The following is an 18022-nucleotide window of genomic DNA, read 5'->3' on the forward strand; positions in this document are numbered from 1 at the left end:
TGCAGTACCTTTATTAGGCAGAGAAAACCCAGTTAGATTAACCTAGTCCGTCCAGGGAGATCAAGAACTGGTGTGAGGTAGCATGGGCCCGCAGTGGTGAGGGGACAGAGCGCTGCTCTTCCGCCAGGTTCCCTTAACGCGGGGGTCTCGGGTGGGACAGGGAGGACAGCCCTCCTTCCTCAGGCCTGCTTCCTTCCAATCTAAAATGGCCTTGCTCTAACGAGTGTTGGGATCTGCACATTCTCCTCCGCCCCGGACAGCACTAGAGCCAGAGATGGACTTTCAGAGCTGCTTGGAGTCCGAGGTATTAATCTTGGAAACATCTATGCTAAGCCTTTCCGCACTGGGTTGGGAGGAAGAGATCAGCAGCTGGCTACACTTACTGGTACACATTCCGGGCTCCTCAACTCTTTCTGCGTAGAGGCGCTCAGAACCCGAGCCTGTGGGCAATAAACGGTATCATTATTAATCTTATTATTTTAAACCGGGCCAGACTACATCTGTCATCTTTCCCATAATGGTCAATTGTAAACACACTTTACAAGAGAAAAACAAAAAAAGGGATTTAATGCTGATGCTGGGAAAATGCTTAGCACTGGCGTTGCTGGGGAATTGGCAGGCTCTCCAGTCCTTTGGGAGAGAATTTAAGTGCTTAGTAGTTTTTTTGGTTTTTTTTCCCATTGAATTTCTAAATCTCTCAGGGGTCTTTCTTTGTCTCTTTAGTTTATCGAGAGAAGTCCTTCCTTTAAAAGTCAGTGACGAATCAGTGGGCCTTGCCTTGGAAATCAGGAGAGAGTGGAATAGGAACCTGCAAACTTGGCAGACAGAGTCTTGATCATTTTCACTGTCACTGTCAATCTTCTTACCAACCTGGTCCTCAGTTTCAGCCTCTTTCTGCCCTAGTGTTCCGCCTTGCTGCAGCAGTGCGTTGGTGTGGAGCAGGGAGATGAGAGATAAGCGAATGATAGAAAAAAACAGAAATCAGAAAAGAAAGGCAAGAGGCATGTGCGGTGACTGGTGAAAGGGGAAGGATGCTTTGGTTTTATCTCATTATCAAATATTAGAGCAGGTTTCCTTCCAGAAAGTCTGAGTTTGACTGCCTTTTCTTGGTATAAACATCTCTGTCTAGCCACAGAGACACTCCTGTCCCCTCACACACACACATAACTACCCCCCCACCCACCCACCCTCCACACACACACCACAGGACACAAGATTGTCCTCATCAGCTTACCCAGACCATCCAGAGCATGGAGCAAAGAATAACAAGAAAGTCACAGTGAAACCCAGCTCCCAAACTCAAACCAACTGCTGCCGGTTTTTAAATTCATTTTCATCTATGTAAGCAAGCCCCCAACCCTGCCAAAGTCTATTTTTTAAAACAACGACAAAGGTGACAGGAGAAAGAGAGAACAGAGAGGAAAGCCTAGAAACCAGAGCAGAAATTAATTCAATTACCTCTTTTCCCCTGCCATAAATTCCGCAGAGGAAATCAAATCTTTCTGTGCATGTGTGTAAAACCCGATCAGTCTATGGAGCTTGCCGAAACCCATTATGTCTTAAACTGGGTATCCTAATTGGATGAATGTGAATGTACCAGGCAACCAGGCATCAACTGAGCCGAGATTTTCCAATGGCATTCTCCATGGAGCCAGAGAGGATAAACATCAGTTGGAACCACATGCTAATCAGTTTGCCCTCAGAGAAGGGGAACCTGGGCGCAGAGGCATCCTAACATTTTGCGTCAGATTGTAATGGAATATTTCTTGTAAACAGCCGAGTGTCTCTCCCAGGCACTCACCTGACATGTTTCTTGTTGTTTAAGTTCAGATCTGACAGATGATGATAACCTGGAAAAGAGAGAGGTTGTAAATGCTGAGGACTGTAAGGCTGGGCAGTGTAAAGGACGCCTGCTCGAGAGTTGGGACAGAGCTGTGATTTGTAGGACCCCAAAAACTTGTCAGGCCGCTCCGGGCAGGCAGGGCAGCCGGGAGAGGGGAATAGCGTTCCAGGGGGGAGAAGCACACAGAAAGGAGAGCTATGGGCTGCTTGCTCCAGGAAGCACGCCGCTTGTTTTGTGTTCCGTTTTGTGAGATGGAGACTGCCCCCTCCCTCGGACCCTCCCCACGTCGCACTCCCCTCTCTCAGGGGCACGCTGATTTATAGCACCTGTTAGGAACACATAATGGATGCAATTAGCTGTGGCACTAGAGGAAAAACTTAACAGGAAGAGTTGACTTTATTCCAATAAAAGATAAATGTGTCTGTTTTCATGAACTTAGCTCATTAATTTCAACTTCTGGAGCCAGTTTTTTTTTTTTTTTTTTTTTTTTAGAAAAATCATTGCTGTTTTCTTCTTGAAACTCATGCGTTCATTCTCGAAGTTTAGTAGGTATCACACTCCCCTTGTTGAGCAGGTTTCTAACACAGGGAAGAGGAGGAGTGGACATGGGATGGGATCTGCATTTCAAGAAAGTCCTTTAGTAAATTCTGATTCAGGAGCCAGGGATATTTTAGACTTACATCCCTCAGGTAGAGACTCAGGAATAACCTATTTAATGACAACAATTCTTTGTCTTGGTAACTGTGTGACTAGCAAAGTTAATATACATACACAGTTAAATATGACAGTGTCTGTTGTGGAAAATTTAGAAGATATAGAAAAATATAGGAAGAAAACTCAAAACTTCCTTGATCCTAACAGGTTATTTAAGCTCCCTGGGCTGTAAGCTTTCTCCACAGAATCCTATAGATCCCCAAAGGAGACAAGGCTCTTGTGTTCACCTGTTCTAACCCTTAGCACCCAGCACACACCTGGCAGACAGTAGGACCTCCAAAAATTATTCACCAAAAGAAATAATTGGTTAAACAGAACTGTAGGATTTGATGATCTCTAAAGGTACTTCCAACCCTGACATTCTATTTTTCATTCTCTGCTCTAGGGAAAAAATGTAATTGCATAAACTCAGATATATTTGTCACTGGGACGCTTGACATTTAAACAGGTGTGTTTTTCTTCTCCATGTCTTGTCACTTGATCTGACAGCTTTCTGCTGCTCTATCTGATGTTAGTTTAGGGTTGTCCTTGCCTGAGGCAGCCCAGCTATCGCCGTGGACTGGAACTGAGCGGGGCGGTCCCCACCTTGTACCAGAGAGAACAGTCAGAGTAGATTTTTGAAGACTCCAGCAAAATGGCACAGCCTAAGAAAGAAGATAGTGGGGTGTCTGCTGTTCACAAATGTGAATTTTGGGGACTTACCTGGCAGTCCACAGTGGTTAAGACTCTGGGCCTCCAATGCAGGGGGTATGGGCTCAATCCCTGATTGGAGAACTAAGATCTCGCGTGCAGCACAATGTGGCCAAAGCAATTCTTTCCTGAAACCATGAGCCAGGCCCCTCTCCTTCTGTCTGGCTGTACTAATGGCATTGGCAACGGCATTAACCTTCAGTAGAGGGCCATGCCCTCTACACAGACTCTTGTTGAATCCTCTGAGCAACACTCTTAACTCCATTTTATAGATGTGGAGTTAATGCCCAAGGCCACTCAGCTAGGACACTGGAGAAGTAGAATTAAAACCCAGGTCTCCTTGATTCCAGAGTTCTTGTTTTTAACCATTATAATGATGTGTGTGTTAGGGGGTAAGTAAGGGTATGAGTACAGTTGGGAACTTCCCCAGTGGCTCAGCAGTAAAGAATCTGCTTGCAATGCAGGAGCCACAGGAGATACAGGTTCGATCCCTGAGTCAGGAAGAGGAGGGCATGGCACTCCAGTATCCTTGCCTGGAGAACCCCCATGGCCAGAGGAGACTGGCAGGCTACAGTCCATAGGGTGGCAAAGAATTGGACATGACTGAAGCGACTTAGCACACACGCACAAGGGTATAGTTAAAATGCTAAAAATACTTTTATTTCTCCAACAGTATTTTAAACAAAAAAAATTTATATAATTTTGAAAAGTCCATTGATAGTTATTACAAAATATTGGCTATATTCTCCATGTGGTACAGTCTATCCTTAAGGCCATTGTAAACCCAATAATTTGTACTTCCTACCCCACCCCCACCCCTTAGACTGCCCATCCCCTCCATAACCACTAGTTTTTCTCTCTATATATCTGAGTCTGCTTCTTTTTTTTCTTGTATTCACTACTTTGTTGTATTTTTTAGATTCCACATATAAATGATATCATACACTTTATCTTTTTAAAACACTATTAATTGGAGGATAATTGCTTTATAATGTTGTGTTGGTTTCTGCCAGACAACAACATGAATCAGCCATATGTATACATACGTCTCCTGTCTCTCTCATACCCCTACCCCCAGTATCTTATCTTTTCCGTCTGACTTACTTCACTTAGTACAATGCCCTCCAAGTCCATCCATGTTGCTGTAAATGGCAAAAAATCATTCATTTTTATGGTTGAATAGATATAACCACATCTTCTTTATCTACTCATCTGGTGGACACTTAGGTTACTTCTGTATCTTGACAATGATATTTAGTGCTGATGTGAACATTGGGGTGCATGTATCTTTTTGAATTAGTGTTTTTGGTTTTTTTTAATATATACCCAGGAGTGGAATTGTTGGGTCATATAGTAGTTCTATTTTTAGTTTGTTGAGAAAGCTCTACCATGTTTTCAACAGTGACTGCACCAATTTATATTCCCACCAACAGTGTACAAGCGTTCCCTTTTCTTCACATCCTGTGCAACATTTGTTATTTGTGTTCTTTTTGATAAGAGGCATTCTGACTGGTGTGAGCTGATAGCTCATTGTGGTTTGATTTTTCACTTTCCTGATGATTAGTGATTTTGAGCGTCTTTTCATATGCCTGTTGGTCACCTGCATTTCCTCTTTGGAAAAATGTTCTCCAACAATATCTTAACAATAATGTACTCTCATGAAAAAAAGAATATAACCTGCCACCCAAACAATGCAACTCTGTCACTCTCTCACCCCCAAACACTATATACTAAGAAACCTCTCTGCTACCGAGTCCATGTTCATCAGTTTTAATGGTAGCATCAGGTGGGCCACAGGTTGCATCTAAAGAGATGATTCATCATAATGAGGTTATCATCTGTGAGGAAAGGTGCCAAATCTGTTCCACTCAGTACCGTATCCCCAGTACTTAGTACAGTACCTACACATAGAATTTACTCAGGAAATATTTGTTGGATGAATGAATGGTAATTTACTTAATACAGACAATTCTGAGGAGAAGTCTCTACCTATATGATTACCCAGAAGTTAATCTTACAATACAGCCCCATCACATGGTAGGTGCTTAGGAAGATGTGGTTGAAGGAATAATCTTGTAGGAAGAGATCTCGCACATGGAATTACTAAAAGAAAGTCTCACCCAAGTTAGCAAAATGGAACTAAAATAGATTCTCCATCTTAGTTAAGTCCCTTGCTGCCTCCTTCATAAGGAATGCCACGTTTTCTGATCTCAGCTCTGTGACCCTCATTCTGTGATCCCAGGCCCTAGTCGCCCCCAAGGATCATCCAGGCCTGAAGGTCTGAGTGTTTGCATGGTCCTAAGTTGTGTGTCCATCACCAAGTCTAGCATTGCACAGTCAGACCTCAGCCAAGTTCCTTGGAATGATTTGAGGTTTGCATCCAACCCTTGGTTCCAAAAGTCATACTTTGTACCTACTCCCATTTATACTTTTAGAATGCATTTTTAGGGAAAAGGTGGATATGGCCTAATGGTGAGTAAAAAGGAGAATATAAAATTAAACATACAGGGGGACGTCCCTGGTGGTCCAGGGGTTAAGACTCTGCATTTCCACTACTGGAGGCTGAGGTTCAGTCCCTGGTTGGGGAGCTGAGATCCCACATGCCACACAGCATGGCCAAAAAATAATAAAAAATAAAATAAATTTAAAGATTAAACATACTAGGGCTTTTTTCAAAATAAGAAAGGCTTTATTTTAAAGACAAAATGAATAGCATGAACTGATATCTAAATGAAAGTAAGTGATTTCACTGGGGTTTATAAAAGAGAAAGATGAACTCAGGTGTCAACTAAATATCAGAACCATAAAAGAGGCGCATGAAAGAAGACATCCTAAAATTATTGTTGGTAGAATCATTGGGAATTATGGATGATATCTTTGCTTTTCCTCAATTTCACAAATGTATTATTTATTGTATTTTATAATTAAAAAATAATTCATATTCCAAACTAAATATAGGACTTAAAATATAACTTCTGTGACAGGAGACAGTCAATAAAAAAAAGTTCCAATTCAACTTTGGCAACAAATATAATAACAACAATAACATTTACTTGGCATTCATAATGTGGTAGGCAATGAATTAAGTACTTTACATAGGTTATCTCAATTATCTCAAAGTACTTTATTAAAAAAGTACAGTTTGTATTCACATTTTGCAGATAAACTGAAGCACAGAAAATTTAAGTAACTTGCCCAAGGTTCTCCAGCTGGTAAGAGGCAGAGTTGTGATTTTTTGAACCTGTCAATTCTCCAAACACATTTATGAAAGGATGGAAAAAAGAGAGAGGGAGAGAGGAAGAAAAGATACCGGGGTGGGAGGAGGAGTTTTCCCTTTGGTAAGAATACTTGGACCAATGAAATGGATGTCTGAGGTATCTGTTGTCTGAGCGTAGAAATCAGCTGGGGGGTAGTCAGAAATGCAAAGTCTCAGCTTTGCCTCAGATCTACAGAATCAGAATCTGCATTTTTAAAAACATTCCAAGGGATTGTTTGGGAATTGTTGGCATTCCGAATTTGGGAAGCCCAGTAACTGAAGATAGTAAATATAGAATCCATTTGGAAAAAAAATAGAATCCATTTGTGTTTGTGTGGACTGATACAACCTTGTCAGAAATGGGGTCAGAGCTTCATGGATCAGTTTTTTCAAAGTCTGTTTCATGGGCTGGGAAAATGTCTTAAAGGATTGCTATCAGAAATTTGAAAAAAAAAAAGAGAGAGAGAGAGAACAGAATAGTAAAAATACCAGGGTGCTTCTCATACAGGAAGGGTAAATGTTATTACATGAAACTTTTATTTCAAAGGTGTGGGTGTGTGTACTGGGTCTTGAGGTATGAGGTCCATCTTATTCACTCTCTGTCAAGAAAAGTTTTAGCAACTGGTATTCACACCATGGCTGGAGGCAGCCATGAAATTCCAAGCTGACGTTTAGAGGTGTGGTGGGTCTACTTCCTGTTTCTGATAAATGTAAGAATTCCGAATGAAAGAGCGAAGTGGATGGGAGAAGAACGGACGGCTCCGAAATCACCTATCTTCCTGTCCAGATGCAGAAACCCAGGCCCAGGGAGCAGAGAGACTGGCCCAAGGTCACACAGTAAAATGGAGACTTTCGGCTTTGGAAAGGCGAGCCTACAGTCAGGTCTTTCATTCCTTTTTTGTCCCCAACCATGAAAGACCTGGGAGGCTGGGGGGATCTGGCCAGGAGGCCGAGCAGTTGGGGACATGACTGTGGAATGTGTTGGGGAAACAAGACGCCTTCTCTTGCAGGTCCAACAAGCCAACAGGCCTATGTGTGGCCAGAAAGGGCTCTGGTTATCTGCCGTCCGCCTCTGTTTCGTTTGGTCTGTCAAGTCCAGCAGCAAAGTGGCCCAAACGTGTGAGGTTTGATAAAAGTTGGAAGGTAAGAGGAGGGAGGTGGCAGGACGTCAGGGACCAGAGTTTGAGAGACGTTCCAGAACCTCCTCTTCTACATTTCCTCTCAAAAGGCTGGGAAAGTCAGAGGTCCCTGCTCTCTCCCTCCACAGCCTCCCCTCCCCCCCGAGACTGTGGCCAAGACCCCAGACTTCTCATCTCATCTCGGGTGGAAGAGGATAAACTCTTAAAACTTGGGTGCTGGGTCAGGGGATTTAGACTTTCAAAAGAAGTCTAGCTTCTTTAACTTCCTTTTATTTTTTAATTCAATAAACAATACAGGGCGGGGGGGAAGCAATACAGAGAACATAGGAAAAAGAAGAAAACACATAATTTTACCACCCCAAAATTAACTATGTTGCCATAATTTTGTGAATGATTTTCAAAGTGGGCCATAGAACCTGTCCTGTTCACTTTTCTCACTTGGTGATGGGTTGTAAGCATTTTTTTTTCTTTTTTTCTTTTGGTCAATGATTATTATTTACATTACTGGACATTTTATAAGAAAGAATTATCATTAGTTGTTTATTTTAGATAGGACAATAACTTTGTGCCTATTCTTTTTTAAAAAGTCCTTTTAGAGATACCTACTGACATTTTCTGAGCCAAATGTCTGGAGGAGTAATTCAGTAGGAGCAGAGTGAAAATAAGGTTGGCCATAAGTTGGAAATCATTGATACTCTGCTGTATACCTTTTAAAATATAGGGGTTTTGCAGTATTCTTCTGTAACATGTTTTTCACCAATTTTGGTCACAGGTTCCTTTGAAAATCTTAAGCAAGCTATGAATCCACTCCCCAGAAAAATCCACTTTTGCTTACAACACCCACAATTTTAGGAGGTTCATACCCCCGTAAGACTATTCGTGTACCCAGGTTAAGAACTCCTGACCCACAGCATGATTTTTTTTTAAAAAAGACTTCAGAGTATTCAAGCAGATGTATCATAACTTTACTTAACCAGTCCCCCTATTCTTGGGAATTTTCATAGTAATTATAAATATTATTAATAAAGCATTCTATTACATATGTCTTTGCATACATATTATGACAAATTCCTAAAAGTATCAAAGGATATGCCTGTTTTAAAGGCTTTTGTTACAGCATATCACGTTGGCTCCAGAAAGTTTTGTGTAGTTAATGTCTGAACATCAGTTCCCAGCATTGCAGTCCCGCCATCTGGATGTAGCCTGGCTTAGGCAGCCAGCAGCATGTCCTTGGGGGAATCCGTCCTGGCTTCCTGAGTCTCAGTGTCCTCACCTGCAAACTTGAGGAGGTTAAGCCAGCTGACCTCCAGGATCTCCCATTATATTCTGTGATTCTTCCAACCCAGAAAGTCTGGCTAATTCTGCATGGTCCTCCTAATTCTGCATGGCTAATTCTGCAAAGGCCCCATCATTGTCATTCTGCCTTTGCTCATAGAGAAGATTCCACATGCTTCTAACCCTGCTCCCAGTTGGGGGTGGTGGGGCCAGCTTTAGCAAGTTTCCAAATTAGACTGAAGGTTGGAATCCTGACTCCAACCAAGGGTAACTGTGGGGAAGTGACTTAACTTCTCTGTGCCTCAGCCATTTGTTAGATGTTTAATATCTGTACATACCTCACAGGGTCAAGGGAGGATTAATTGAGGTAATACATGTTAAAGTGCTTTGAACAGTGCCCAGAACATAGAGCACACTCACCAAGTACTTGCTATTATTAATATTATTACATCTCTCCCAGCCAGCACTCCCCGCCCCTGCCCAGGACTTACCTTTGCCCGAAGGGTGATGTGCAGATTCCTCAGAGTGGAAGGCAGCCTTCGGCAGCACCTGTCCACACCTGCCCTACAGCCTGCCTCCCCCTTGCATCACACACCCTGTGATTACCGCCAAATGGAACAATTCCTACATCCACCCCTTCTCACCCTCATGCCCCGACTTCTCCTCCTTGGTGCCTTAGCCAGAATTTTCCTCTCCACCCCCAGGGCATCTCCTCCTGGTGCCTTCCAGAGGGTGGTCAGGGATCCGGTCTATTCATACCTGGGCCAGACTGAGCCTTTAAGTCCCTACCATACAGTGGCCTCAGTCTCCTACTTTATACACTGTCCTTAGAGATCTGATGGTCTCTAAGGTCCTCCAGTTCTGGACAGAATGAGACCTGGAAGATCCTTCCCTTGGCTTCTGGCTTCACTTATGCTCACTTAGTGTCCCTCCCTGGAAAGCCCTGTATGTCACCACAGCACCGTGGCCCAGCTGCCGTAACCCACAGACCTCGCCGACAGCCTGTGGTCAGAGCGGCACCATGGGGACTGGCCGGTCATGGCCAGGATTTGAGAATCCAAGGTCAGGAGCCTCCAGAGCCGGCGGGCCTCTTCCACTCCAGTCTGGGGACCTCAGTGATATCATTTGTCTACTAGGTCACTCGCTTCTCTCACCTGAGGGGTATGGCGTGTATCGAAATGCCTAGACCCTTTGGAGATGGCATTCTGCAGATTTAGGGCTGTTCAGGCCAGGTTGGAACCTGAGTCTCACAGCACTGGGTGACCCTGGGCTCAAGTTCATCACACCCCAAAATGACTGGACTTGGTTTTCGCAAGAGACTTTCAGACCTGATATTCAAGCCCCAATCTGCCAAGGCCACATATCTGAAATGTTGTTTCCAAGGCCTTTCCTCAAGTAGCCACTATTGGAAGTTACGGAACATATAATATAGGCATTAACATGGAAGGAACTTGAATTTTGCCCCCCTCTCCCTTTTTGTTTGTTCTGTGGGGCTAGTGATGAGTTTTCCTAAAAAGTCCTAAAACTACTTCCAGTTACCAAATATAGCCTCATTCATCCCCCGCCCCAAATTGTCCCCTCTTCACACTGGACTCATCTCCCTGCAGCCCCTACCCCAGTCTGGGTTTGTCACAAGTCAGCAGGAAGCTGCAGTTGGGGAGGGAGCATATTTGGTCTCTTCTCTCCTTATCTTCCGCCTCTTCCGCCTCACACATCACCCCCTCCCACTCTGCTCAGAACTTGACAAGCTTGATTTCCCTTCCTTCCAGGGATGGAGCAGGGATCAGAGGACTTACTTGATGAGTCCTGTCGAGGTAGCTGAGTTTGGGCACTGGGCAGGCATCTACTCCCGCATGGGGCCTCTCTGTGAGTCCTTGGGAGACTTGCTCCGCCCTCCCCACCTATGAAGCTGCTCAACTGCAGGTCCTTGGCAAGGTGAAAGTAACTCCATACCACCTGGCGGCTCTCCCTCGTCAGCTGGAGGCATCCTCCATCCCTCTGTCGCTTGCCCACCAGGAATCCCTGTTGGACAGACCACGAACTAAGCCTCTGCTGGCCCCCTCTCTCGCTGTCCCACGTGAGTGCCCTCTCCCCGCAGACAGCAGAGCCTTTGCTCCTATCAGTCGGCTCCTGTTTTCCACGGTCAAAGCAGTTGGCCAGCACAAAGATTGCCCTTTAAACGGGATGGGCAGAGGTCAAGCAGCAGCCTATTGTGTCCACTGAAATGTAGGAGATACATTTTGAGCTTGAAGAGGAGTTACTCACAGTGCTACAAAGAGGAAGTGTCCCCGTTACTCCTTTTTGAGGGGAGGAAGATTTACAGCACACCAACCACTCTCTTCAAAAATTGCCCCCCTAACCTCAACCACTCTCAGTCCTTTAAAACCCACCCACGGTGCGGGTGAGGGATTGAGGACAGCCAGTTTTTGTCTCCGCTGTAAATTGTGTACCACAGGCTTGCACCTTGCTCCGGGAAGTGCCATCTGTTATACCCCTGCCTCTCAGCTGCCATTTCCATTTTAATGTCTCATTACACTCATAATAATCATTGTTTAGTCACTCAGCCGTGTCCGACCCTTTGTGACACCCAAGAACTACTGCCCACAGTCTCCTCGGTCCATGGGCTCTCCCAGGCAAGAATACTGGAGTGGGTTGCCATTCCCTTCTCCAGGATGTCTTCCAGACCCAGGGATTGAATGGTCACCTTGATTTGATGCTTACTATACATACAGCAGGCTCAGGACTGACCATTTGTAGTGAATTTTTTTCTTTTTCTTTTTTTCAGTTTTCTGTTTTTGTTTCTCTTTCTGCAACCAGCATCCTGATTTCTTTTCAGGTCGTTGCCTCTCCCTCATTGTGTGTGGGCTGTTGGGGTGTACAGCAGATATGCGTGGTACCCCTCTCCCAGAGTGTTGGATGCTAATGGATCACAGCTGCCTCCTCATCGTGAGGGAGGATTTCTCCAGGTGAATCACCTGGAGCTGCTCGTGGTCCATGGCTGACTAATATAGGGCAAACCCAGCCTCCTCGGCCTCAAGAGGGGACAAACTCTGAGGTGTAATCCATGCTCTAGCACGGCCCTTGGGATCAGCTGAGACTAGATGTCTCCTGAAACCACATCTTTGACCACTTTCTCCCCCTACCCGCTTCAGCCCTCTCTCAACAAATACACTCCATTGCACAAGAATCCACTTCTCAAGCTCTGCTTCAAGGGACCCTGCATAACACAGGTAGGAATGTGATCCAAGGCGGGCCAGTCTCTCAGGACGCTGAATAAAGGATGGGAGTGAAAAAGAGTTAGCACTTTACTGTTGCACCTTGCAACCTGGCTCCCTGACCAGATTGTCTAATATTCCTGCTGTTTTGATTTCTGGAGCTCCTCTGGTTCTTCAGTTTTTCTTTGGATTCTGAGTATTCCACATCCTTTTCCCTTTTACTCCCTTTTTAGCCAGACTCCCTTTCTTATGACCACCACCAAAGAACTACACAGATGGGGCACATACCATCTCGATCCTCCAATCATCCTAGGCGCATAAAAAGCTGAGGCTCAGAGAGGTATAGTCACTGGCCTTAGGTCACACAGCTAGTAAATGGTATTAGTAGGAGCTCAGATCTAACAGCAAAGCCCCGCTTTTAACCATTCCGATGTGCTATCTCCATGGGGAAGAGCAAGCTGGTGTGAGCCACAGCCCTCCACACCTCCTCTTGGTTGGGTTAACATGCAAATGCATGAGTCACCATTGATCCTCCAGGTAGTGGGGTGGTACGGACTGTGTACCTGGGTTTGGGTCTTAGGTTGGAATTCAAGCTCAGCCTCTTGGTAATGGTGTCAATTGGGCCAGTAACCTAAGCTCTCTGAGCCCCAGTTTCTCCATTGGTTCAATGGTGGCCGTGATGTCTAGACAGGATCGTGGGGGGTTAAAGGAGATCCTGAAAGTGAAGTGGTTAGCCGGGTACACAGTATGTAGTGGGCACTCAGGAAGTGGTAGCTGTTAGTAATTGCTGTTGTGTTGTCACTTACTGTCATACAGAGGTGACTTGGAATGTGTTTCAGCCAGTGAAAGACCAGAGGAGCCCCATGGTGAGGATTTTGTCTCGGGCTCCCGGTGTTCTCTTGGGCCTTCTGTCCTTCCAGACAGACCATGAGGGATCCCCTCCACGGGCCTGCAGAGTGTTATAGGCCTGCAGAAATCAGGCAGGTGGCTCAGGTGACTGGATTGGCCCTAGTGGGGCTGCATGGAGTCAGAGTCCGTCTTAAGGAGGCAGTAATGATCAGGATTAGCTGCTTGTAGCCATTTGGGAATTTAGGCCCAAAGCAGCCAAATCTTGGAGTTTTCAAGAAAAGCAGAGAGTCTAGGTTATTATGTGAAATCTCCCAGTTTCTAAAGGTTTTAACTTTAGGCACGTTTTTCTAATGCTGATGGGGCCAAACTCAGTCGCCTGTGGCTGAATGTAGCCTTCATTTGCAACTCTGGGTCAAAGTCTTTGGTCAATGGTTCTGTGAAAACGAAGGCTGTCTTCTCCCCAAATCAGCAGAATTCATCTCCAGAGCCTGAAGGTGGAGCTGGTTCTGGGTATTGCCTCTGCCCTTGGCTGGTTTTCAGCACTCCTTTAGAAAGAAGGTCTGACTTCATAATGGGAACCCAGGTCATTAAGACCCAGTTTCTGCTCTAGCAGGAGGTAGGGATTCATGGGGTGAGATTTCCTGTTCATCAGAAATGCATGGAGAGGAAAGAAGGCAAGTGTGTGTGTGTGTGTTGAAGGGGGATGAGTATGGAATGGGTCCAGCTCAAAGCTCAAAACTAGAAGTTTCAGAGTAGCTTTTATTTTTGTTTATTTACATTTTTAGAGGCAAGAAAGAAAATTAAATATCTATTGAGCTAATCTGAAAAGAAATAAAACTGTTTTTCTCCCCCTAGGAATGTCCAGGAAATATTGTCAAGAGAGAAAAATAAGTTGCAGGCTAGTGTATAAGAGGATTTGATTTCTGTGAAAGCAAGACTAATAACACAAATCCCTGAAAAACCATGTGCCAGGGTGTACGTGTTTGTGTGTGAACTAGAGGAACAGTGTGGGGTGATCCCCACTGGTTGTTAGCGTTGGTTACCTCAGGGGTAGAGATGGGGAAGGGCTAGATAACAACTTCTAATGTGCCTACATGGTGTGTGTGTGTGTTGCCACACTGCCTAGCTTGCGGGATCTTAGTTCTCCAACAGGAATTGAGCCCGTGCCACGGCAGTGAAAGAGCCAAGTCCTAACCACTGGGCCACCATGGAATTCCTTCAAGTGCACACATTTGTGTTCTGTCATTTTACTTGTTTTAGGACGCCTGCACTGCTGTTGTAATCTGAAAGTCATACGATTAAGAAAAAAATTTAAATACACTTACAGGAGTGCCTACCAAGACTGACTATAATCCTGTAAAGCCATCTCATTTGCCCCTATAATTTTTTTTTGAAGTATAGTTGACTTACAATATTGTATTAGTTTTAGCTGTATGGCAAAGCAATTCAGTTATGCACATATATAGTACATATCTATATTCTTTTTCTCCTGATTCTTTTCCATTAGAGGTTGTTGCAAGACATTGAATACAGTTCCCTGTGCTATTTAGCAGGTCTTCATTGCTTATCTATTTTATATAAAGTAGTGTGTATCTGTTAATCCCATAAATCCCTAATTTATCCTTCCCCTACTTTCCCTTTGATAACCATAAGTTTGTTTTCAAAGTCTGTCGGTATGTTTCTATCTTGTAAGTAAATTCATTTGTGTCATTATTTTCAGATTACATATATAAGTAGTATATATTTGTCTTTGAGTTCATTTAGTATGATAATCTCTAGGTCCACCCATGTTGCTTCAAATGGCATTATTTCATTGTTTTTTTATAGCTAATATTCCACCGTATATATGTACCACATCTTCTTTATCTATTCCTCTGTTGATGGACATTTAGGTTGCTTCCATGTCTTGGCTATTGTAGATAGTGCTGCAGTGAACCCTGGGATGTATATATCCTTTTAAATTATGGTTTTCTCTGGATATGTGCCTAGGATTGGGATTGCTGGATCATGCATGTGTGTGTGCATGCGTGATAAGTTGCTTCAGTTGTGTCTGACTCGTTGCAGTATGGACTATGGACTACAGCCCACCAGTCTCCTCTGTCTGTGGGATTCACTAGGCAAGAATACTGAACTGGGCTGCCAGGCAACCTTCCCAAGCCAGGGACTGGACCAAGTCTCCTGTGTCTTCTGCACTACACACAGATTCTTTACTGCTGAGCCACCGGAGAAACTGCTAGATTGTATGACAGTTCTATTTTTAGTGTTTTTTTTTTTTTTTAAAGGACATTCCATACTGTTTTCCACAGTGGCTTCACCAATTTACATTCCTACCATCAGTGTGGGAGGGTTCCCTTTTATCTACGCCTTCTCCAGCATTTATTGTTTGTCGACCTTTTGATTATGGCCATTCTGACCAGTGTGAGGTGATACCTCACTATAGTTTTGATTTGCATGTCTCTAAAACGCAAGGAGATAGTTAAGGACAGGGAAGCCTGGTATGCTACAGTTCATGGGGTCACAAAGAGTCAGATACAGCTTAGTGACTGAATAACAACAACAATAATTAGTGATGTGGAGCATCTTTTCATGGCCTGTTGGCCATCTGTCTGTCTTCTTTAGAGAAATGTCTAGTTATGTTTAAGTTAAGTAAGTAAGTATAGGTGTTAGTTGCTCAATTGTGTCCGACTCTTTGCAACCCCAAAGAGTAGCCCACCAGGCTCCTCTGTCCATGGGATTTCCCAGGCCAGAATACTGAATTTTCCTTTTCCAGGGGATCTTCCCAACCCAGGGATGGAAGCCAGGTCTCCCACACTGTAGGCAGATTCTTTCCTGTCTGAACCACCAGAGAAGCCCCCTATTTAGGTCTACTGACCACTTTTTGATTGGGTGGGTTTTGATATTTCATTGCATGAGTTGTTTGTATATTTTGGAAATTGAGCTCTTGTTGGTCACATCATTTTCAAATATTTTCTCCCATTCTGTAGGTTGTCTTTTCATTTTGTTTATAGTTTCTTTTGCTGTGCAAAACTTGTAAGTTTGATTAGGTCCCATTTATGTATTTTTGCTTTTATTTCTATTGCCTTGGCAGACTGATCTAAAAAACACTGCTATGATTTATGTCAGAGAATGTTTTGCCTATATTCTCTTCTAGGATTTTTGTGGCATCATGTCCTATATTTAAGTATTTAAGTCATTTCGAGCTTATTTTTGTGTATGATGTGAGGGTGTGTTCCAACTTCATTGATTTGCATGCAGTTGTCCTACTTTCCCAGCACCACTTGTTGAAGAGATTGTCTTTTCTCCATTGTATATTCTTGCCTCCTTTGTCAAAGATTAATTGACCATAGATGTGTGGGTTTATTTCTGTGCTCTCTATTCTTTTTTAAGAAAATATTTATTTGGCTGAATCAGGTCTTTGGCGGCATACGAACTCTTAGTTGCGGCATATGGGATCTAGTTCCCTGACCAGGGATCAAACCCAGGCCCCCTGCATTGGGAACACACAGTCTTATCCACTGGACCCCCAGGGAAGTCCCTATTCTGACCCCCTGAGCTCCCTATTCTATTCCATTGACCTATATGTCTGTTTTTGTGCCAGCTCCACACTGTTTTGATTACTGTCGATTTGTAGTATTATCTGAAGTCTGGGAGGGTTGTGCCTCCAGCTGTGTTCTTTTTCCTTAGGTTTGCTTTGGCAGTTCTGGGTCTTTTGTGGTTTCATATAAATTTTAGGATTATTTATTCTAGTTCTGTGAAAAACAGGTAATTTGGTAGGGATCACATTAAATCTGCCTATTATTTTGGGTAGTATGACCATTTTATTTTTTAAATTGTTTTTAGAGAATAGATTTATTTATTTATTTTAAAAAATCTTGGCCATGCCATGAGGCATGTGGGATCTTAGTTCCCCAAGCAGGGATTGAACTCATGTTCCCTGCATTAGCAGCACAGAGTCTTAACCACTGGACCACCAGGGAAGTCCCAGCATGGCCATTTAAAAATATGTATATTTACTTACTTATTTTTGGCTACACTAGGTCTTCGTTACTGCACATAGGCTTTCTCTAGTTGTAGAGAGTGGGGGCTACTCTCTAGCTGTGGTGTGCAGGCTTCTCATTTCATTGCCTTCTCTTGCTGGGGAGTATGGACCCTATGGCACATGGGCTTCAGTAGTTGCAGCTCATGGGCTCCAGAGCACAAGCTCAGTAGTTGTGGTATACAGGCTTAGTTGCTCCATGACATGTGGGATCTTCCCAGACCAGGGTTCAAACCAGTATCTCCTGCATTGGCAGGTGGATTCGTAACCACTGGACCTTCAGGGGAGCTTTCTAGCATGGCCATTTTAGCAATATTAATTCTCCCAATCTAAGATCCTGGAATATCTTTCCATTTCTTTGAGTCATCTTCAATTTCCTTTTTCAGTGTTTTATACTTCTCAGCATGTAAGTCTTTGACTTCCTTGGTCCATAATTATTTTTGTCAGTTACACTGCTGTATATGTTCAGTATTGGAAAATCAGCAAGTGCTGAAAAGTAAAAAAAAAAAAGTAAATAATTGAAATTACTAGAATTCCCACCCATTACCATTATGGCGCATATCCTTTTGACTTTTAGCTCATGGAGACAGTTAAACCTTCCTGTGTGCCAGACCCCATGCTGACATCTGAGAATCACAGTGTTAATTCTTGCCCCACAATGCAGGGCTTCCCAAGTCACACTCAGGACATGGTGTTTCACTGGCTTCATCCCCAGGAGACTCCGGGTCAATGGAAGGGGACCAGGCCTGGGAATCCAAATTTAGCATGCTCCTGGGGAGATCCTGAGGCAGGTGCTCTTAGGACAATGCTTGGAGTCACCCAGCTGTGGTCCAGCCTGCTCATCGCCAGTGAGCAAGACGGAGGCCCACAGAAAAGACACTTGCCGAGGCTCACGCAACCAGGATAGCAGAGCCCAGTCTCCCCCATCCCCTCCTCCCTGAGAGCTCTCTCTGCTGGGCTCCTGCCACTTTCCTCATGCCGACAGATGTTATTGTTTTCTTATGC

The 18022-nt window shown here is 44.0% G+C and overlaps 1 long non-coding RNA gene across 1 annotated transcript; it reads right to left on the reverse strand.

Annotated features, from left to right (window-relative positions):
* On the reverse strand, positions 1–11390 carry LOC110145447 (uncharacterized). The gene is made up of 3 exons (XR_002316214.2): positions 11308–11390; positions 1802–1850; positions 1–440 (listed from the first exon to the last, which is right to left on the reverse strand). It is a non-coding gene; the product is annotated as an uncharacterized lncRNA (long non-coding RNA).
* Positions 11391–18022: the final 6632 nt, after the last annotated feature.

The sequence above is a fragment of the Odocoileus virginianus genome, chromosome 3 (assembly GCF_023699985.2).
Source record: "Odocoileus virginianus isolate 20LAN1187 ecotype Illinois chromosome 3, Ovbor_1.2, whole genome shotgun sequence".
In the NCBI taxonomy this organism is placed as follows: Eukaryota; Metazoa; Chordata; class Mammalia; order Artiodactyla; family Cervidae; genus Odocoileus; species Odocoileus virginianus.